General features: G+C 43.4%; 1 protein-coding gene and 1 pseudogene across 11 annotated transcripts in view; both read right to left on the bottom strand.

Annotated features, from left to right (window-relative positions):
- Window positions 1–6,266, bottom strand: part of LOC106607459 (microtubule-associated protein tau) — a 46,784-nt gene extending 40,518 nt beyond the window's left edge. For 6 of the 11 annotated variants that reach the window (XM_014204424.2, XM_014204431.2, XM_014204432.2 and 3 more), the window contains exon 1: window positions 6,100–6,266. The gene's annotated coding sequence lies outside the window, so the exon portion shown is untranslated. Of the gene's footprint in view, window positions 1–2,412; window positions 2,891–6,099 lie in introns of those variants that run through there. The other 5 variants (XM_014204426.2, XM_014204428.2, XM_014204425.2 and 2 more) reach the window with 4 other exon arrangements.
- A 4,874-nt stretch (window positions 6,267–11,140) lies between these two features.
- Window positions 11,141–22,476, bottom strand: LOC106607405 (myosin light chain 4-like; annotated as a pseudogene).
- Between the last annotated feature and the right edge of the window lie 959 nt (window positions 22,477–23,435).

Raw genomic sequence — 23,435 nt, 5'->3', positions numbered from 1 at the left:
CCGCCTGGACACGCTCTACTGTTAGGTCTAGGACACCCTCACACTGTTAGTGAAACTAACCAATCCCTAGCGGGCATAGCTGGTTGCAGCTGCGTCATTATGAACTCATTGGAATGATATCATCGCAACCAGTTTTACCTGCTGGATCTGAATCTTCTACTCTGCATGTTGACCAATAAACACACCTTGACATGTCTGCACGTGTAAGCCCAGGCTAACCATAATTAACTGGCCAGTCTGCGACAGGTGTAGAGTCTGCTACACTTATAGAAGAAGCAGACTCTCCATTATGCAGTTAACAGCCCAAGACCCAGAGACATGTTAAGAAACATTGTTACCGTGCTGAGTCTGGCTGCATGATGTCAATACATCCGACGTAAGGCTGAGAGTAACCATGAATCAGCTCAATTATGTTGTAAGAGTAAAGATGACGGTAAAAACAAGATCATAGAGTCGTTTATGTTTATAGTTGAGGTTTTGGCTAGTGGGTTATGGGGCTGTGTGTGTTCTGTATGTGCTCGTCTTTACAGACAGAGGGTCACCCACTCCATGAGTTCTGCCTGCCCGCTCCACTCACAGTTGGCTGCCTCAGTCAGTGGATCTGACCTAGTTTCCAGTCAGTCCCTGCTATTAGGGATGGATGGGATAGAGTCAGGAAGGACTTCACCACGCTCTCTCTCTGTTTCTATCGTTCTCTCTCTCTTTATTTCCCCTCTCTGTCTCTAACGGCATCCATGTGAACCATGAACATTGGTCTCATACTATAGACGTGTTGATGGAAGTAAGGAACGCACCGTGTGCCTCAGAGGCCAGGCCAGGGCAGAGCAGGCAATCTATAGGCAGCTCTCTACAGTGCAGCGCTCTTTGCTCAGTGCAGCATGATGAGAGAGAGTGTGAGGAAGGGAGAGAGGGAGGGGGGGGAAGTAAGAGAGAGAGAGAGAGAGAGCTGGTGCTGCCAACTTCCTCTGGAAACATCAGTATCTGCTAGAAACATATCAGAGATGCTCTCCGAGTGCCACTGCAAATGGATATACAAACCGCTCATGCGTGCAGCATTAGGCTACCACTCCTCAGAGAGTGAGAACCAGCTAGTCCCAAGGTTAAAAAATACATGAGAAACATTGACCGTGTTCCTGCCCAGAAGCCCTGGGTTAGCCCAGTGCTGAATCAGGACTCATGTGTGTTAGATCCTACCATTAGGAGATGTTAATCTCCTCAATGCACAAGCGTGATGAGTGGTGGTGGAGAATGAATACCGTCGAGTAACATTAGGCCTAGTTTAGTATTTTCACTCAAAACAACTAAGAGGAAATAGGCTAGGCAGCCTAACATCCTTACAGGCAGAGTTTAACCACAACTCAAAGAATCAGCATGACAACAAAGCCAAGACATCCCAGATTAGTAGAGAGCCAGCCAAACCAAAGGAAGCTCATCTGGGCTCTCTCTCTCTCTCTTTGCAGTGCTGTGGCTCAGTGACCTTGCTACCTACACCACCCTTACACTACAGCACACTACAGTACAGTACAGTGGAGGCTGCTGAGGGGAGGATGGCTCATAATAATGGCTGGAATGGAGTGAACAGAATGGCATCAATCACATGGAAGCTGTGTGTTTGATACCATTCCACCTATTCCACTGCAGTCATTACAACGAGCCTGTCCTCCCAAATTAAGGTGCCACTAACCTCCTGTGCTACAGTAGAGTATGCGAGTCCTTGAGATCTGACAGAGAGCCAGGACAAGACTTAGCATCTGCTCTGGAGATCACCTACCTGCATGAGGTATAGGTTCATTAATTAGGCTAAAGGTATCCTCAAGTATTTGAGTCAATATTATTGCTAGGTTTTTGTATTCCACATTAAATGCAGGCTAAAATGTATGTAGCCTATTCTCTCAAACTTTAGGTGAATCCAATGACTGTATAAATAAGGGTGGACCTGCTTTTCCAGTTTGTTTACAGCTAGCACTACGGCTGGGCGATATGGTCAAAATCTCATATCCCGATAGAAGTCATTTCATATCCCGATAACGATACATATCACGATATAGCACATTTTCTGTAAATTCAATGAATAAATAGTTTAGATAAAATTACCACATGTAAAGGCCTATTTCTTATTACATTTTGAATTATACTAAACAAATAAAAGGTACTTACTCATATTTGATTATTTCTCCTTTTATTTTGAACCTTTGTGCAGATTTTCAACTAAAATATAAAATAATGTATAAAATCTAAAAAAGGTAAATAGAAAGCATGTCAACTATAGTTGCAAACAAAATAAATATAGGCCGAAAATATCTATATATACATTATTTTTATTTTTTTGTGGGGGGGGGGGGGGGGGGGCTTGCCTGTTTTGCATGTTATTTTGGCATTAATATGTGTCACATATCAATTTGCATTTGGTACCTTGGGTCAAGTGTTAGCACCAACTCACGAAACACCCGTTTCTCGACCGTGTAAATTGGGGCCATGTCTCTGCAGATGTAAGTTGTAACAGCAGCTGTTATCTCCTTCCATCTTCGTGATTCTTTGCCATATGGTGTGCCGTGGGCAAAAGCCTCTTGCAATGTCTGAGTCGGGGGTTTGTTTTGAGCACTCAACTATACTTTTTGGGTTCTCATCCGTAGACTCTCTCCGTACTGTTTCACATGATTCTTGCATGGGTGGTAAAAGAGGTTAGTGGTGTTTGAGGCTGTTGTCGAGCCGGCCTGCGGCATATTTAGCAGTGGATGGTTTTCTGGTCCTTATCAGACTTTTCATACCCAAACCACGTCCATGTGACCAAAGTAGCCCCTCTTTTAGGTACGGTCTCCATGCTCTATGTCACGTTCGCTCTCCTCCATGTTTGTTTGTGTTGCAAATTTCCTTCCACAAGGCATGTGTGGAAGAACGCAAAGCAACGTCTAATTGACGAAAAAGATTGCCGTAAAGATTGCGATTTGCGACACAACGAAATAAACCATAGAGCATAATGTGAAAACGCTAGAAAAACATCTATCGTCACACAATATATATCGTCATATCGCCCAGCCCTAGCTAGCACATTCAAGTAATTCTGCATTTATATGCTAAGATGTCAGAGGTTCATGGCGCAGGGAATCAGTGAGAGTGGCCCTCAAAGAACGTCTGGCATTTACCTATATTCTGTACTGCCAATGTCCCTGAGGAAAAATAACAGCAAAATGTGATACTAATCCTATACATCTTATAACAGAGTGCATGAGAGAAAGCAAGGATGTTGACAGCTTTGAAACCAAGTCCCTTAATCGTGCCCTCAAAGGCAACCAACAGAGCTAGTAAGAGTTGTCAATCATGACATACTTGGTAACATTGGTCTCCTCTACATCCAATGTCCTTTAAGAATGATGGAATGGCGTGTTTGAGATTTGAGGTTTATTTCACGGGTGCGAGCGATCATGTTAAGTTAACAAGTCATGTCCTGTTCATCTGGCCAGGGGTTGAGTGTGAGAGACATCTGTTGGCATGGACCGCTGATGACTGCACAGAGGCATGTGTACAGCTGCTTGTGGCAGGGCAGACAGACAAGCAGCATCCCAAATGGCACCCTATTCCCTACAGCTGGGGTCCAGCAGCAGCTTACGCCAGGCTACGCTAATGCACTCAGCATGGGTCTCCGGGACAACTCTTTGATTCATAGTGCACCCTGACGTGTAGAAGTGCAGAAAGTAAGGAGTGCCTTGGCTAAATATTGGACCAATGCCAATTAGTGTTGGCTAGGATCTCTTTTTCGTCATCCAATCACAATGATGCACTCTAGTTTTGTGCATATTGTTCATAAAGAGTTAGGTGATTGTCAATTTAGTTTAGTCTTTAATCTAAACTTGAAAATGAATCCTAAAAGCATTGTTACTGGGCCTATGTTGTAGAACTAGGGCTAACTGAATTATGGTCCCTGCCTCTGATCACATTCAGTGAGGTCAAAACGGATGAGTGCAGATGTAAATTCCCTGCCGAGAACACAGAACAACAAATCACCGCCATAAATTAGGGGCATAATTTAATCGTAGTATGTAGTATGATTATCATACTACACTGCAGTAGCATGTAGCCTGCAGACCAGCTCATCCAATTAGGCTTTAGACATGTTTTACAGAGCTCCCTAATTGGGCGGTCCAATCAAATTATGCATGTACATTTGAAAACTAAAAGGTTTGTCAGAGAGCAGAGGGCAGTTTGTCAGCATTTTCTGTATCAACAAAACCATATGATGGCTAGGAATAAACCATTCACCTTGTTTTCTTAAGTCAGTCTATATCCCAATACTAATGAGCGTAGAATACAATGTTACTGGAAATTAGGTCTTGTTCTTGAAGAGTTAATCAAACAGGACAATGTCATTTCTACAGATTTCCAACATATGAGATCAGGGAAGTCCAATTCTTACAGTATTCTCCGGGATACATTTAACAAGATGGGCGTGGATGAGGAATTGGATAGGAGAGAGATGGAGATAAGCCTTTGTCCCTCGATATTCCTTTTGCAATAGACTCTGCCTATGATTTCGACCCGGAGCAAAAATAGTCGAGGGATAATGGAGAGTGTTGATTCATCTAACAAATGTACAGACCTATCGGCAAGTAGCGAAATCGGAGTGAGATCATGCATGCTCATCTCTCACTGCAACTCAAAGCAACAAGGGCTATGAAAAAAAATGCGGAGAGCAGAGCGAGAATGAGGTGTGTCCGCAACATTGAAAACACCGACAAACGCCATCATGTTATGGCCCAATGTGGCAAAAATAGACCACAGTATGAAAATTACAAGTGTGCTGAATAATATCGAAATAGTATGAAAAAAAAGTGAATCGATTATACAGTGAATCGATTTGTTTCAGACAAAGCACCACACGGCAAGGGCACGCGGAATGCATCTCCTCAACAATTAGATTGGACTTTGAGCCAAGATGAAGAGGCCTACATTTTCGAACAAAGTGGCTTAAAAAGAAGACCCGGCCTACTCCTTGATTACAAAGTTGTAATAGCAATACTTTACATCGCATGCATCCCTGGAAAGGGAGGTGCGGCAGCGCACGACCAAACCATTACAAAGCATTCCTGAACTGTGAATAATTAGCTAGTTAGCAAATGAGGTAATAAGCAGGTGAAATAACATTAGTGTCACAGTCTACAGTCAGTCAGTCTACAGTCAGGCAAGCCACCGACAATAAGTGGCCTGATAAGGTTTAGTGCAAGTGGTGAGCTGATAAGCCAACATCAGCACCATTGACGGCGGAAAGCACAGCTGCGCAAATCCAATTTCATAGGCTCCAGAGGCAATGCTACTGCCTATGATTCAGCACAAAAATCTAACTGACACAAGTGTTGATGTAGCTATAAAAGTTTGCTACTGTCTGTACATGGATCAAAAAACAGATACTATATAAAGCAACAACAAAAAAACATATCCTGTAAGGAACACTGATTTCTTCTTTCAGTTTTCTCAAGCAAGACAAGCTACCCAAAGTAAAGACAGGCCTCAAGTAGGGAAAATAGAAGGGGTGCCACTATCTTAAAATCATAGCTAAAAATCTGTGGCCATAATAATTGGCGAGTTAGATAGTTAACGCTCAGCTAATTAGTTTGATAGCTAGCGAGCTAATTTGTAGCTTGCTAGCTAAGTTACACCCCTTGGCTACATTCATTAGCTAGCTTAGCCTCAGTTCACACATCATGACAGCTGTCATAGTTTAATAATGAATGTAAAACTCAAAATATATAACATTAAACTACAAAGTGAGTGTTTATGGACAAATCCCTTTAGCCACTTTTGATCCAATTATCCACATGGCTTATTTGGGGTCACTGCCTTGTGCGATGAATTTGCTAGCCAAGGCAAGACAGTGCCCAGGCCCAACCTCTCCTCACACCCAGACCTACAGTAGGCAACGGAAAAAAGATACGCTCGGTGCCTCAAACCTAAATGACAAGCATGGAATGGCGCTTTTGTTTTGCCCCGAAAAAAAACAAACAGCCAACTGCTCGAATTCTTCATCATTCGAAGACACCTAGGAGCAATGACTTGCGGAATGTACTAGGTTTGCTATAAATAGATAAAAGCGTCTTTCTCTCTTACCTGTGTGGCAGACAGTTATTGTCTCTCCAGCTGCAGTCACTCAGTGGACACCCGACCGAGAAGAGTAGTTCACTAGGCGGCCTTTAAGGGGAGGAGGGCGCCAGAGTACAGACAGAGATTGTTCTGAAATTCTTCCCGAGCCTTCTGCACTAATGCTTGAAATAAAAGAGGTTTGTGTGTAGGTAGGCCTACACTGATCTCAGAGGAGGCTGGTGGGAGGAGCTATAGGAGGACGGGCTCATTGTAATGGCTGGAATGGAATTCATGGAACAGAGTCAAACATGTAGTTCCCGTATGTTTGATGTGTTTTATACCTTTCCATTTATTAAATTCCAGCCATTACAACGAGCCTGTCTTTCTATAGCTTCTCCCACCAGCCTCCTCTGTCTAATCTGTTGAAAATATGGTGTTAGAAGATAATGATATTAAAACAAGTTTAGCTGATAATAACAAATTGCAGGTCTTCAGCGATGATATACAATGCTAACCCAAACGAATGACACAATGGTAGACCTAACTTGTTAAATAGCCTTCTGCCCTATGTAATAGGTGACAGACACAATTTTTACCAATAGGCCACCTTTTGTTATTTTCTCACATTAAACCAATGTCTCATCTAATCTAATATATTTGAATTTCCATTCCTCCAGACCTGGCTTAGTGTCAATTTACCAATTATGTAAGCATTACTGGAAAACCTGCTTAGAGGGATCTGGAGTGGCAATACCCCTCTTGCTGTAAAACCTGTAGGTGGGGTATAGCAAGGGAAGCACTGTGCTTGCCACTGTTAGTGAACTCTAAACATCTATAGGCCTTTACTGCTCTGGTAGACTGACTGATCTAACACTCCTCCATACTAAACCAACCATAGAGGGCAGTAATTGGTTACAATGGTGTAATTACATGTAACTAGACTACACATACATGTACAGTGTATGGAATATAATTTGTTTCCTTATGGAACCAATGGAATAGTCCCCAAAGTGCAAACTCCAAACTAAATCAAGCACACCTCAAGTTTATTATATGAAAATATTTGGCATATTTCACCCTAGGTCTGGTATGTTTATTAGGAGATAGAGCCTCCTAGAAACACATACTGATATTTTGCAAAGCAATGGTTTGCATGTGTAATACATGTTGCAAAGAGAGTGTTGCCAGAAAGCATTGCATTGTGTCATACATTTTATAGACAAAGTCTTAACCATGAGGCAGGGTTGAGGTTAGCCCCTGGAGTTGCTTAGCAACCAGACCACTTGAGAATAAGCATGCATTTTATTCTCCAGTTAGGGACAAAGGCGGGAGAGGGTGAGAAAGAGGCAGATGGTACATGCCTGAAATGACTATGGTGTGTTTGGTCTGGATTTTATTGTAGGTGATTTGACATTATTCCTCATTTTAAATTGTAAACAATATATAACAATTGGTCTTAAAATACCTTGAAATAAATATTAATATTTTACTACTGATTAAGGTCTTTCAAAGCCAAATACAATAAGATAAATCCCATCTGCAGTTCTGTGGTTTGAAATAGTTCTGTCTATGCCATATAGCTTTGCATAATAGTGTGTAGGCTATGGTGCGGCACTGTTCATTTAATTGCAATATTTAATTGTCATATTAGTGTAAGTAAGTAAGTAGCCTTGCATTAGCCTTGGCTGTTTCTATAGCGTGAGGCAGCTTGATGTTCAAGTACACCCCTTGGACAAGACACTAGTCTATCACAGGGTCAATATACTGTAAGTGTAAGAAGACAGAATATGTCTGTCTGTTCTAGTCTGGTTTTAGGCACGTGAGACAGATTTATGTTAGATTTCAACTAAAGACAGTCAAGTAGGAACAGAGAAAAAGCTCCTTGATTGTTTAGCCACAGGGTGGCATTCTTTCTCTGGATAACATCCCCCAGCAGAGACTTACACTGAGCGTATTATGCTCTTTCCATGACATCGACTGACCAGGTTAATCCAGGTGAAAGCCATAATCCCTTATTGATGTCACCTGTTAAATCCACTTCAATCAGTGTAGATGAAGGGTTTGAGACAGGCTAAAGAAGAATTTGTAAGCCTTGAGACAATTGAGACATGGGTTGTGTGTGTGCCGTTCAGAGGGTGAATGGGCAAGACAACAGATTTAAGTGCCATTGAACCGGGTTATTGTAGTAGGTGCCAGGCGCATCGGTTTACACATGCTCAACAGTTTCCCGTGTGTATCAAGAATGGTCCACCACCCAAAGGACATCCAGCCTACTTCACACAACTGTGGGAAGCATTAGAGTCAACATGGGCCAGCATCCCTGTGGAACGCTTTCGACACCTTGTAGAGTCCATGCCTTGACGATTTGAGGCTGTTCTGAGGGCAAAAGTGTGTGCAACTCAATATTAGGAAGGTGTTCCTAATGTTTGGTACACTCAGTGTACAATCGTAGACTCTGTTCTAAGGAGTTGGTACAAGCATTCATGTCTCCCACGCTGAAACTTGTGTCATTGTGAGGTCAAAGCACTTTGCACAACATGGTAAAATGTACTGTAGTAAGCCTTTTTTTGTTAGTCATACACAAGTGTCGGCTACTTGTTTAGCAGTCTACATTTTGCGGCAGACATGCATGTATTCTGTACAATTTCTTTATGAGTGTAACCCATGCTGTTTAACTATACAGACTCTGCATTGACAGCCTTAGGAGAACAGGTACAGGCCCACTAGCAAAATGACATGGCAGAATAGGCAGGCTTTGTTGAATTGGCTCTTAGCTGAGAAAGGTGGAGTCTGTGTAATGTTCAGAGATTAATGTTGCACCTTCATTCCCAATAACACTGCACCAGATGGATCGTTCACGACAGCTATGACCAAACTGAAAGGATTACGGCAAGAAGTAAAAGACAATGCTGGATTTGATAGCCATGCTTGGAATTGGCTGGACACAACCAGCCAAATGGCTATAATGATAGGAGTCGCACTGGTGGCAATGGGAAGCGTTTTTTGCTGTGTCCTACCTTTTTTGAAATCTCTTTTGGTTCAAACTGCAGTAAAACAGATGGCGATAGGTAATTACAACCCACCGGTGGTAGTAAACCCTGTGCCGTGGACTCCTGGACAATATACAGATAGATATGGAAAAGCATGCAATGCTCTTGGAGGACCACTTGACTGTCCTTTTGGAAACCCAAACTGCCTATATGGAGTTACACCAGGAGGAGGATATGCTTGTCATGATTATCTACTACACCAACTGACTAGCCATGCCTGGCAGATGTCTATCTTCTCCTTTCCGGCCCAACCCAAGCCCAGTCTTCAGGGAGAGGTCAAGGGTGTATTTTGGGTGGGCAGATGGTGCGGCTGTTGGACTGTTTACCGGCCAAGGCTATTGTCCCTGAAGATTATCTGGCAACCGATGTTAGACTTTTACAGGGAGGTTACCCTCCTACCCTCCCTCCAGACTTGTGTGGTGTCACAGACCCCTCCTCTCTCCTCCCTCTCCAGATTCCTCTTCCATACAATGGGTAAAGACTAGAGATGTTGGTACGCACATCTTACTCACACATACTCACACACTATGACATATTATCTAACCCTACAAGTACAAAGAGAAAACAACAGCTGATGTGGATTAGCTACTGTCATGTGAAAAAGGCCAAGAAGGGATGCCAACGTTTATGGTGTCTCATCATGACCAACAGGTGATGGGTGGAGGGAGGCAGACAGACAGGTCTATATAGGTTGTTTTATGAGAAGTTAGATCATGCAAACATATGTTGTTTAAGAAAAATGTGTTTGTGTGTGTTTGTGTTTGTGTGTGTGTGTGTGTGTGTGTGTGTGTGTGTGTGTGTGTGTGTGTGTGTGTGTGTGTGTGTGTGTGTGTGTGTGTGTGTGTGTGTGTGTGTTAGCTTTTACGATTCTGCAACTGCAGGGCTGCGCATCCTTATACTTCAGTGTTAAGTCGGTCGGTACAACAGTCCATAAGCTCCAGCTTAGGTCAACAGCAGCTGCACCCAATGGCTCTGGCAACCCTCACTGAATAGGGAGAGCTCTTAACAGTCTCATCCTCTGTGTATAGGGTCAGATCCTCTCAAGCCTCCGAATCAGTCCATCTTACCAGCAAAGCTAGGGATTTTCCAATTATTGTTCATTTACTTTGACTTACAGTAGCTACAGCATACAATTGTTCCGGGTGCCAGTTCGCATTACCATTGAGGCAATAATCATTTTGGTTTATGGTTTCAGTGTTATGAATTGTGCTTAGGTTAAATTAGATCCCATCACATATAATGCTAATACGACTGAATTTACATAGACACAAAGTAATTGTTTCTAGTTAATGTTCATCCAGTAGAAAACAGTTACTTAGCAACATAATATGCTCTACATGTATGAATATACACATTTCACAACTAGTTCTTCCTCCCTCCCTCTAAATCCTCAACCCTCACAGATATGTCGTTAACAAACAGAAGCACAGTTGTCACTCACCTGTTTGGAATGTCATCACATCATCGCTCCATTAGCTAGTCTAAATATGCGTACGTGACAGACGGAGGCTTTTGACACGTGAAACCTAAGAATGCGCTAGAGACCCATTATGTAATGGATTTCAATGGGACCACCAAAGAAGGAGAGGATCTCCCCCACTTTAGGGATTACACCGCACTCCTATTTCAGAGGAAGTGCACACCATTTAGAAAATAGTTGCCATCTCTCAATATTGTCACTTTGCAACAGTCACGCAACCACACCATGGAAATAAAGATTAACATTGCTTTGGACCTAGATGTTTGACACTGAACATTTATTTTCATTGTCGAAAACGTTGTGACACACACGTCCACTCACACACACACAGACAGAATCAGTCACACACATTGAGGACAAAGATTTGAACAAAAAAGGAGAGGAACAAAAGAAAGATTCAGGTCAGCGACATCTTGAATTCTGCCACAGAGAGAGACACCTGTCATTAACATCAGTTTGTACATTTTGATGCAGGACTCAGGGTGCAGGCAAAAAGGTCATGCACTTTACAGTTAAAACGTTGTACTCACTTGATCATTCACCCACCCATGATTTGTTTTACAAAGGTTGAAATAGAGCGATAGAAACAGAAAATGTATTAACAATATGTGCACACAGCACACTGCATCAAGTAGTCTATTGCCGCACCTTCGTAGTTAATGCAGCCATTGCCGTCATCTTGTCCTTCCATCACTACCTCGACCTCTTTCTCTGTCACCTTCTCTCCTGTTGGTGTAACAGAGGGGTGTGAGACATTTCAAATGGTGTTAAACAATCCTCAGACACAACCCTTTTGGAAAAAACACACTAATTACACTAATTACACTAATACAGTACCAGTCAAAAGTTTGGACACACCTACTCATTGAAGGTTTTTTCTTTATTTTTACTAATAGTGAAGACATCAGAACTATAAAATAACACATATGGAATCATGTAGTAACCAAAAAAGTGTTAAACAACGATTTTAGATTCTTCAAAGTAGCCACCCTTTTCCTTGATGACAGCTTTGCACACGCTTGGCATTCTCTCAACCAGTCTTGAAGGAGTTCCCACATATGCTGAGCACTTGTTGGCTGCTTTTCCTTCACTCTACAGTCCAACTTATCCCAAACCATCTCAATTGGGTTGAGGTCGGGTGATTGTGGAGGCCAGGTCATCTGATGCAGCACTCCACCACTCTCCTTCTTGGTCAAATAGCCCTTACACAGCCTGGAGGTGTGTTGGGTCATTGTCCTGTTGAAAAAACAAATGATAGTCCCACAAAGCTCAAACCAGATGGGATGGTGTAGAAGCCATGCTGGTTAAGTGTGCCTTGAATTCTAAATAAATCACAGACGGTGTCACTAGCAAACCATCCTCACACAATCACACCTCCTCCTCCATGATTCACGGTGGGAACCACACATGTGGAGATCATCCATTCACCGACTCTGCGTCTCACAAAGACACAGCAGTTGGGACCAAAAATCACAAATTTGGACTCATCAGGCCAAAGGACAGATTTCCACCGGTCTAATGTCCATTGCTCGTGTTTCTTGGCCCAAGAAAGTCTCTTCTTATTATTGGTGTCCTTTAGTAGTGGTTTCTTTGCAGCAATTCAACCACGAATGCCTGATTCACACAGTCTCCTCTGAACAGTTGATGTTGAGATGTGTTACTTGAAAATGTGAAGCATTTGTTTGGGCTGCAATTTCTGAGGCTGATAACTCTAATTAACTTATCCTCTGCAGCAGAGGTAACTCTGGGTCTTCGTTTCCTGTGGCGGTCCTCATGAGAGCCAGTTTCATCATAGCGCTTGATGGTTTTTGCGACTGCACTTGAAGAAACTTTCAAAATTCTTGAAATTTTCCAGATTGACTGACCTTCATGTCTTAAAGCAATGATGGACTGTCATTTCTCTTTGCTTATTTGAGCTGTTCTTGCCATAATATGGACTTGGTCTTTTAAATAATAGGGATATCTTCTGTATACCACCCTTACCTTGTTTCAACACAACTGATTGGCTCAAACGCATTAAGAAGGAAATCAATTCCACAAATGAACTTTTAACAAGGCACACCTGTTAATTGAAATGCATTCCAGCTGACTACCTCATGAAGCTGGTTGAGAGAATTTTTCACATGTGATCTCACATAATTACATGTGATCACGTGTACTAATGTGATAATGTGACAACATGTAAAAGAAACATGTGATAACGTGAAACTACACGTGAAAACATTTCAGCACATGTGAAAACATGATCTCACGTAAAATAAATGTGACAACACGAGGATGCAACATTTCAACATGTGATACCATGAAACTACATGTAAAACTGCAAATTAGATTTTCACATGTGAAATGTTTTTCTCATGTGAAAATTCAATTCCACACGTGAGAGTTAGATTTTCAAGTGAAAGTTTTTCATATGTGAAAGTTTTCAAATGTGAAAATCTGTAGTATGAAAATGAGGTGTTAACATGTAAACTCAACATTTAATACATGTGAACAACTGACCTTACATGTGTCTCTTTTGCTTTCATATGTGAACATTTCAGCTCAACATGTGAAAACAGCTATTTCACATGTGAAACTGCAGATTTCACATGTTTTTTTGTAAGGGAAGTAATTAAATGGTGTCGGGGTCTTAAGGTAAGTGGTACGATGTTCAGCTAAAATAGTGTAAAAGTATTTAACCAATGACAATATGAATCCATTTGACATGATTATTTCGTAATGACTTTTCAATGTGACCCCACCTGGGATTTGAACTCAGAACCTCTGGATTTATGTTATGCTGATCTTTTTCGCCACAAAGTCTAACATGCTCAGAAGTTCAGCAATTAGAGGGTTTTCTGTATAGTCTAATGTTGGTGCAACATATTATTTTGCTTTAATGTTACTCCTCAATCACTATGATAAATATAATAGTTTTTCTTGAGTGTATTTTTAACATAGCTGAGATTTACTTTGAATCAAATCAAATCAAATCAAATGTATTTATATAGCCCTTCTTACATCAGCTGATATCTCAAAGTGCTGTACAGAAACCCAGCCTAAAACCCCAAACAGCAAGCAATGCAGGTGTAGAAGCACGGTGGCTAGGAAAAACTCCCTAGAAAGGCCAAAACCTAGGAAGAAACCTAGAGAGGAACCAGGCTATGAGGGGTGGCCAGTCCTCTTCTGGCTGTGCCGGGTGGAGATTATAACAGCACATGGCCTAGATGTTCAAATGTTCATAAATGACCAGCATTGTCAAATAATAATAATCATAGTAGCTGTCGAGGGTGCAACAAGTCAGTAACACAAGAGTAAGTGTCAGTTGGCTTTTTCATAGCCAATCTTTGAGAGTATCTCTACCGCTCCTGCTGTCTCTAGAGAGTTGAAAACAGCATGTCTGGGACAGGTAGCACGTCCGGTGAATAGGTCAGGGTTCCAGCAGGTCTGGGACAACAGGTCTGGGACAGGTAGCACGTCCGGTGAACAGGTCAGGGTTCCATAGCTGCAGGCAGAACAGTTGGAACTGGAGCAGCAGCACGGCCAGGTGAACTGGGGACAGCAAGGAGTCATCAAGCCAGGTAGTCCTGAGGCATGGTCCTAGGGCTCAGGTCCTCCGAGAGAGAGAAAGAAAGAAAGAGAAAGAGAGAATTAGAGAGAGCATATTTAAATTCACACAGGACACCGGAAAAGACAAGAGAAATACTCCAGATGTGACAGACTGACCCTAGCCCCCCGACACATAAACTACTGCAGCATAAATACTGGAGGCTGAGACAGGAGGGGTCAGGAGACACTGTGGCCCCATCATATGAAACCCCCGGACAGGGCCAAACAGGTAGGATATAACCCCACCCACTTTTCCAAAGCACAGCCTCCACACCACTAGAGGGATATCTCCAACCACCAACATACCATCCCGGGACAAGGCCGAGTATAGCCCACAAAGATCTCCGCCACGGCACAGCCCAAGGGGGGGCACCAACCCAGACAGGAAGACCACGTCAGTGACTCAACCCACTCAAGTGACGCACCCCTCCCAGGGACGGCATGGAAGAACACCAGTAAGCCAGTGACTCAGCCCCCGTAATAGGGGTAGAGGCAGAGAATCCCAGTGGAAAGAGGGGAAACCGGCCAGACAGAGACAGTAAGGGCGGTTCGTTGCTCCAGCCTTTCCGTTCACCTTCACACCCCTGGGCCAGACTACACTTAATCATAGGACCTACTGAAGAGATGTGTCTTCAGTAAAGACTTAAAGGTTGAGACTGAGTCTGCGTCTCTCACATGGGTAGGCAGACTATTCCATAAAAATGGAGCTCTATAGGAGAAAGCCCTGCCTCCAGCTGTTTGCTTAGAAATTCTAGGACCAATTAGGAGGCCCGCGTCTTGTGACCGTAGCGTACGTGTAGGTATATACGGCAGGCCCAAATCGGAAAGATAGGTAGAAGCAAGCACATGTAATGCTTTATAGGTTAGCAGTAAAACCTTGAAATCAGCCCTTGCCTTAACAGGAAGCCAGTATAGGGAGGCTAGCACTGGAGTAATATGATAACATTTTTTGGTTCTAGTCAGGATTCTAGCAGCTGTATTTAGCACTAACTGAAGTTTATTTAGTGCTTTATCCAGGTAGCCGGAAAGTAGAGCATTGCAGTAGTCCAACCTAGAAGTAACAAAGGCATGGATTAATTTTTCTGCGTCATTTTTGGACAGAAAGTGTCTGATTTTTGCAATGTTACGTAAATGGAAAAAAGCTGTCCTTGAAACAGTCTTGATATGTTCTTCAAAAGAGAGATCAGGGTCCAGAGTAACGCCGAGGTCCTTCACAGTTTTATTTGAGACGACTGTACAACCATCCATATTAATTGTCAGATTCAACAGAAGATCTCTTTGTTTCTTGGGACCTAGAACAAGCATCTCTGTTTTGTCCGAGTTTAAGAGTAGAAAGTTTGCAGCCATCCACTTCCTTATGTCTGAGACACAGGCTTCTAGCGAGGGCAATTTTGGGGCTTCACCATGTTTCATTGAAATGTACAGCTGTGTGTCATCCGCATAGCAGTGAAATTTAACATTATGTTTTCGAATGACATCCCCAAGAGGTAAAATATATAGTGAAAACAATAGTGGTCCTAAAACGGAACCTTGAGGAACACCGAAATTTACAAACCATTCACAGAGACAAACTGATATCTTTCCGACAGATAAGACCTAAACCAGGCCAGAACTTGTCCATGTAGACCAATTTGGGTTTCCAATCTCTCCAAAAGAATGTGGTGATCGATGGTATCAAAAGCAGCACTAAGATCTAGGAGCACGAGGACAGATGCAGAACCTCGGTCTGATGTCATTAAAAGGTCATTTACCACCTTCACAAGTGCAGTCTCAGTGCTATGATGGGGTCTAAAACCAGACTGAAGCGTTTCGTGTACATTGTTTGTCTTCAGGAAGGCAGTGAGTTGCTGCGCAACAGCTTTTTCTAAAGTTTTTGAGAGGAATGGAAGATTCGATATAGGCCGATAGTTGAAGTCCAAAGTGTAGGATTACAGGTGAAGTCAGTCATTGACACAGAAATGGTGGCATAGCAAGAAGATCTGAATGCTGTGAACCAAGAGGTTGTGAGTTCAAATCCCAGGAGAGGACATGTTGAATAATAATTACTGTATAAATAAATATTATAATAATGTATGCGAAAGTGTGCCAAATATGTAAGTCAAAAACAATGTGTGACTTTCCGGGGACATCCTAACGACTGATTTTTGTTTACCGGGCATCCCCTGTGAAATCTCATGTGAAGAATATTCACAGGTAAAAATCTAAATCCACATGTGAAAGGTTATGTAATCGTGTGAAATTTCACATATGAAATAAAATGTTACATGTGGAATCATGTGGTTTTTCCGTAAGGGAAGACAAACCCCAAACCAATCCTCCTTTCAGATACCCTTAGGGGTTTCACATTAACTTCATAGAGCATACATTACACAGCTATAATCACATCATAAACATGAGATTATAGCTACATAGAACATGGGTACTAACAAAGAGTTGCGAGTGTGTGACGCAACTCGGCGCCCATGACGGTGCCGTTGCCCTCCTTGTCAAAGACAAGCAGTCCTTCCAAAAAGTCCTCAAAGGTACCCCGGTTTTTGGACTTGGAGATGTGCTGGAACATTGGTAGGAAGGTCTCAAAGCCAATCAGCTTGGTGTTCATTTCTATAGTGGCACAGTGAGCAAGGGAAGGAGTTACTTTCAATGAAACCAACCCAACCCATCAACATACTGTACAAGCCTCTAGAGAGTTCAAGGTGAATAAAGAGATAACGGAAAATAGGAGAAAGATGGTGACTTAAGCAATGGCGTGGCCATGCACATGTTCAAAGGCTGGAGTCATTGTCCAAAGGCAGATATGTCTACAAACGGTGATGCCATCAGTTAAAATGTTGCTCCTGATGGACACACTTGCAGAGCAAATTGATGTCTTTGTCTGTGTGAACATGTAACCAGTGACCACTTCTACTATACAATGTACAGTGGGGGGAAAAGTATTTGATCCCCTGCTGATTTTGTATGTTTGCCCACTTACAAAGAAATGATCAGTCGATAATTTTAATAGTAGGTTTATTTGAACAGTGAGAGACAGAATAACAACAAAAAAATCCAGAAAAACGCATGTTAAAAATGTTTTAAAATGATTTGCATTTTAATGAGGGAAATAAGTATTTGACCCCTCTGCAAAACATGACTTAATACTTGGTGGCAAAACCCCTGTTGGCAATCACAGATGTCAGACGTTTCTTGTAGTTAGCCACCAGGTTTGCACACATCTCAGGAGGGATTTTGTCCCACTGCTCTTTGCAGATCTTCTCCAAGTCATTAAGGTTTCGAGGCTGACGTTTGGCAACTCGAACCTTCAGCTCCCTCCACAGATTTTCTATGGGATTAAGGTCTGGAGACTGGCTAGGCCACTCCAGGACCTTAATGTGCTTCTTCTTGAGCCACTCCTTTGTTGCCTTGGCCGTGTGTTTTGAATCATTGTCATGCTGGAATACCCATCCACGACCCATTTTCAATGCCCTGGCTGAGGGAAGAAGGTTCTCACCCAAGATTTGACGGTACATGGCCCCGTCCATCGTCCCTTTGATGCGGTGAAGTTGTCCTGTCCCCTTAGCAGAAAAACACCCCCAAAGCATAATGTTTCCACCTCCATGTTTGACGGTGGAGATGGTGTTCTTGGGGTCATAGGCAGCATTCCTCCTCTTCCAAACACGCAGAGTTGAGTTGATGTCAAAGAGCTCCATTTTGGCCTCATCTGACCACAACACTTTCACCAGTTGTCCTCTGAGTCATTCAGATGTTCATTGGCAAACTTCAGACGGGCATGTATATGTATTCCTGAGCAGGGGGACCTTGCGGGCGCTGCAGGATTTCAGTCCTTCACGGCGTAGTGTGTTACCAATTGTTTTCTTGGTGACTATGGTCCCAGCTGCCTTGAGATCATTGACAAGATCCGCCCGTGTAGTTCTGGGCTGATTCCTCACCGTTCTCATGATCATTGCAACTCCACGAGGTGAGATCTTGCATGGAGCCCCAGGCCAAGGGCTTTTGACAGTTCTTTTGTGTTTCTTCCATTTGCGAATAATCACACCAACTGTTGTCACCTTCTCACCAAGCTGCTTGGCGATGGTCTTGTAGCCCATTCCAGCCTTGTGTAGGTCTACAATCTTGTCCCTGACATCCTTGGAGAGCTCTTTGGTCTTGGCCATGGTGGAGAGTTTGGAATCTGATTGATTGATTGCTTCTGTGGACAGGTGTCTTTTTTGCAGGTAACAAGCTGCGGTTAGGAGCACTCCCTTTAAGAGTGTGCTCCTAATCTCAGCTCGTTACCTGTATAAAAGACACCTGGGAGCCAGAAATCTTTCTGATTGAGAGGGGGTCAAATACTTATTTCCCTCATTAAAATGCAAATCAATTAATAACATTTCTGACATGCGTTTTTCTGGATATTTTTGTTGTTATTCTGTCTCCCACTGTTCAAATAAACCTACCATTAAAATGATAGACTGATCCTTTCTTTGTCAGTGGGCAAACGTACAAAATCAGCAGGGGATCAAATACTTTTTTCCCCCACTGCAGAAGTGGCCGCCAAACATACCCGCCAAACATACCCTCGTAAACTGATTATCCTACTGATCCTCGACTTCGGCGATGTCATTTACAAAATAGCCTCCGACACTCTATTCAGCAAACTGGATGCAGTCTATCACAGTGTCATCCGTTTTGTCACCAAAGCCCCATATACCACACACCACGAGTGGCCCTCCTGCCCTCCGGCCCAGCCCGAGTGGCCCGCCTGTCCGCCGACCCAGCCAGAGTGGCCCGCATGTCTTCCGACCCAGCCAGAGTGGTCCGTCTGCCCGGCGCAGCTATCGGCGCCACCAAAGTGGGCAACGCCGAAGGTGGAGCGAGGTCCACGTCCTGCACCTGAGCCACCTCCAGGATAGGTGGGTTGGGGAGGGAGGGTGTAGCACAGTGCCGTCGGTGACGGCAGCCACCCTCCCTTCCCTCCCTTATTGTTTAGGGGTTATTGTTTGTTGGTTTTGTTGGGGTATTGGGGATTTTCTTGTGTTTTCTTTTTTTAGATGCATCCCGGGGTCTGCACCTTGAGGGGGGGGTACTGTCACGTCCTGACCAGCAGAGGGCGTAATTGTGTTAGTCTTGGTCAGGATGTGGCAGGTGGTTTGTGTTTGTTAAATGTTGGGTTGGTGATTGGGACTTCCAATTGAAGGCAGGTGTGTTGAGTTGCCTTTGATTGGAAGTCCTATATAGGTGTGTGTGTTTTTCTTTGGGGTTGTGGGTGGTTGTTTTTGCACTGCGTTTCTAGCCTGCAGAACTGTAGCTGTTGTCACCTTTTTGTATTGTTAAGTGGATGCTTTACTCCTTATTTTGTAATTAAATATGAGTATTCACATACCTGCTGCGCCTTGGTCCATTTATGAAGACAGGCGTTACAAACATAAACCAAAAACCCCGGAACACATAAATCCAACACCCCTCTACATACACACACACCCCGAACCATATAAAACAAATACCCCTCTACCTAAATACATAGCCCAAACCACATGAAACAAACACCCCCTGCCACGTCCTGACCAAACTATAATAACAAATAACCCCTATACTGGTCAGGACGTGACACACACACTGTATATAGACTTTTTTCTATTGTGTTATTTACTGCACGTTTGTTTATTCCATGTGTAACTCTGTGTTGTTGTTTGTGTCACACTGCTTTGCTTATTCTTGGCCAGGTCGCAGTTGTAAATGAGAACTTGTTCTCAACTGGCTTACCTGGTTAAATAAAGGTGAAAAAAATGTCTATAGAATACTGGTGTGCCCACTGACCCTGTGGCTTGGGTTTCCCTAGGACTCTCATGACCTCTTCGATGGAGAGGTTCTGGCCCAGCGCCCTCATCACGTCACCACACTGGGCGTAAGAGATCTTCATCTCGCTTTTGGGGGTTCTGTCGAAAAACATGAAGGCCTCTTTCAACTCTGGGGAAGCACACAGATCATTAGGGTTAGCTGGGGAAACTAGCAAGCCATCAACAGGTCAGGTCATCCAAAAAAACATTCCCCATAACAAATAGTAAAATTGAATCAAAAGATGTTGGATTTTTAAAGCAAGATCAGTCAATTTGGTCTGCAGTGAACTCAATCTGAAATAGAAAAAAAGAACACTCAATAGTGGGAATATTGCTACTGATTTTGCCCAACATAACCTCATTCAGATGTTATCTTCAAATTTCAAATGTATTCATAAAGCCTTTTTTACATCAGCCAATGTCACAAAGTGCTATACAGAAACCCAGCCTACAGAAGCACATTTAGCAATTCTACTGTGAAGGATGAAGTGCATCCAAGGCGCATCCTATGTACATGACATGGGGGGAGTTCTTTGAAGACCTACAAGGTCAGCTGTGGACACCCCATTTGTGTCTGGAAAGTTTTGTTGGATGTGTACTGCTATGCCAACAAGTCTTCGATCATACGGTGAAGGCAAGTTTGCCAAGGCCAAAGGAACAGAAAATGAAAAAAATATGTAATTGATTAGGAACGCTTATAATATATTTTGATGTACCTCCTACATAACCTCATTCAGATGTTATCTTCAACAATCAATCAAATTTCAAATGTATTCATAAAGTCTTTTTTACATCAGCCAATGTCACAAAGTGCTATACAGAAACCCAGCCTAAAACTCCAAGCAGCAAGCAATGCAGATGTAGAAACACTGTGGCTAGGAAAAACTCCCTAGAAAGGCAGGAACATAGGAAGAAATCTAGAAAGGAACCAGGCTCTGAGGGGTGGCCAGTCCTCTTCTGGCTGTGCCAGAAGGTTGTAGAGGGTGCAACAAGTCAGCACCTCAGGAGTAAATGTCAGTTGTCTTTTTTTAGCCTATCATTCAGAGTTAGAGACAGCAGTTGAGGTAGAGCGAGAGAGTCGAAAACAGCTGGTCCGGGACAAGGTAGAACGTCCAGTGAACAGGTCAGTGTTCCATAGCCGCAGGTAGAACAGTTGAAACTGGAGCAGCAGCACAACCAGGTGGACTGGGGACAGCAAGGAGTCATCAGGCCAGCTAGTCCTGAGGCATGATAAATACTCCAGATATAACAGACTGACCCTAGCCCCCCAACACATAAACTATTGCAGCACAAATACTGGAGGCTGAGGCAGGAGGGGTCGGGAGACACTGTGGCCCTGTCCGACGATACCCTCGGACAGGGCCAACCAGGCAGGATATAATCCCATCCACTTTGCCAAAGCACAGCCCCCACACCACTAGAAGGATATCTTCAACCACCACCTTAAAACCCTGAGACAAGGCCAAGTATAGCCCACGAGTATCTCCCCCACGGCACAAACATGAGGGGGGCGTCAAACCTGGACAGGAAGATCACGTCAGTGACTCAACCCACTCAAGTGACGCACCACTCCTAGGGACGGGATGGAAGAAAACCAGTAAGCCAGTGACTCAGCCTCTGTAATAGGGTCAGAGGCAGAGAATCCCAGTGGAAAGAGGGGAGCCGGCCAGGCAGAGACAGCAAGGGTGGTTCGTCGATCCAATGCCTTTCTTTCACCTTCACACCCCTGGGCCAGACTACACTCAATCATAGGACCTACTGAAGAGATACGTCTTCAATAAAGACTTAAAGGTTGAGACCGAGTCTACGTCTCTCACATGGATAGGCAGACCATTCCATAATAATGGTGCTCCGTAGGAGAAAGCCCGCCTCCAGCTGTTTGCTTAGAAATTCCAGGGACCGTAAGGAGGCCTGCGTCTTGTGACCATAGCGTACGTGTAGGTATGTACGGCAGGACCAAATTGGAGAGATAGGTAGGAGCAAGCCCATGTAATGCTGTACAAAGCAGAGACGGTTTAATGATCTGAACATAACTAACCTGAAAGGTTATTACATCACTGAAAATGTTAAATTCTTTTCAGAGGATAGCCACGCCAAGAAATGTTGCGAATAGAACTTTGCCAACTAATACAACAATGGGTTTTTTCACTAGGCAAATTCCTAAACTTTTGACAGACATCCCTGTACAACTAACACAGCACTAACTCGTCAACTAAGGATAGCATCCTCTTTTCTCTCATACTTACCGTCATAAATTCTACTACAAACACAGTTGGATGAGAGGAGATGACAGCAAAGACTCACAGAGAGGTTAGACCATAAAATTACAACATGTATTCTATTTCTACAAGTTGGACACTCACCGCAATGCTTTGGGGTCAAATTTGGGCTCCTTGGGCTTCTCTGGCTCCAAAGCTGGTGGGTTCAAGTTTGCCGCCTCCTTCTTCTGCTTGGGCTTCTTGGAGGCCATTGTCCTGGACGGGGGAGTGTGTAAGCGAGAGTGTGTGTGTGTGTCGAGGTGGAGGCTGAGAGAGGACCATCTCTAGAAGAGTTATATACCCAGCTTGGGGGTCCCCACTGAGACAGAGGGGTTGGCTTAGCCCAGATGAGCCAGGATCACATTCTATGTAAGGGTAAAAAGACAGTCTTGAGGATAGAACTTCACAAGACTTCCCTGAAGAACCTGTGGAATGGAATTCATCTACGCAGTCATCTACATGGCTACTAAGACATCAACAGGGTTTTTTTCTCTCATAATGGCCAATATTATCAGTACTCAGGTCCCAGTCAAAGCTTAACTATTTAGCACATCAGTTGTGACATGTCGGGTTAAGGACTTAGGTGGGTATTATTTCCCTCTCAGTATGTTTGTCGGGTATGGAGGGGCAGTGGCTTAGCTACAATTAGAGAAGCAGGACATTACTCAAGGGAGTATGGAGGAAGGGGTCTTTTTAAAGATGTTTAAACTATCTTCCTCTCTTAACTTAGTTCCCCACAACTCCCAATAGAGAGAAAGAGAGAGCAAGAGAGAGAGAGAGAGAGAGAGACGGGGGGAGAGGCCTGATGGGACTGTTTGGGGTTGGAGAGGGGGAAGACTTGTGGGAGGGCAGATGCAGAGTCTGAACAGTTGACTAAGGACGGAGGAGGGAGACACTGATGATGAGGGAAGGAATAGCCTGGCCGTTAGTGTGCTCAGTGAACTGAAATGAACTGACTGAGCTCTTGGGCTGGTAGGCACCGAAGCATAAACATTTGAATGATCTAAACTCTACAGTTACTGTACATACACAGTAAATATTTTGACTCTCATAACATACTGTGTTACACAGTGTTATGTCATGTCTTTGAATAATAAAATGCGCTGTAGGCGTATATGGGGTGTTGGTGAAAATTATGAGAACACCATCAAAACATACCATGGTGACTCCG

This window comes from Salmo salar, chromosome ssa06 (assembly GCF_905237065.1).
Source record: "Salmo salar chromosome ssa06, Ssal_v3.1, whole genome shotgun sequence".
In the NCBI taxonomy this organism is placed as follows: Eukaryota; Metazoa; Chordata; class Actinopteri; order Salmoniformes; family Salmonidae; genus Salmo; species Salmo salar.
This window is presented reverse-complemented; position numbering and strand designations above follow the sequence as displayed.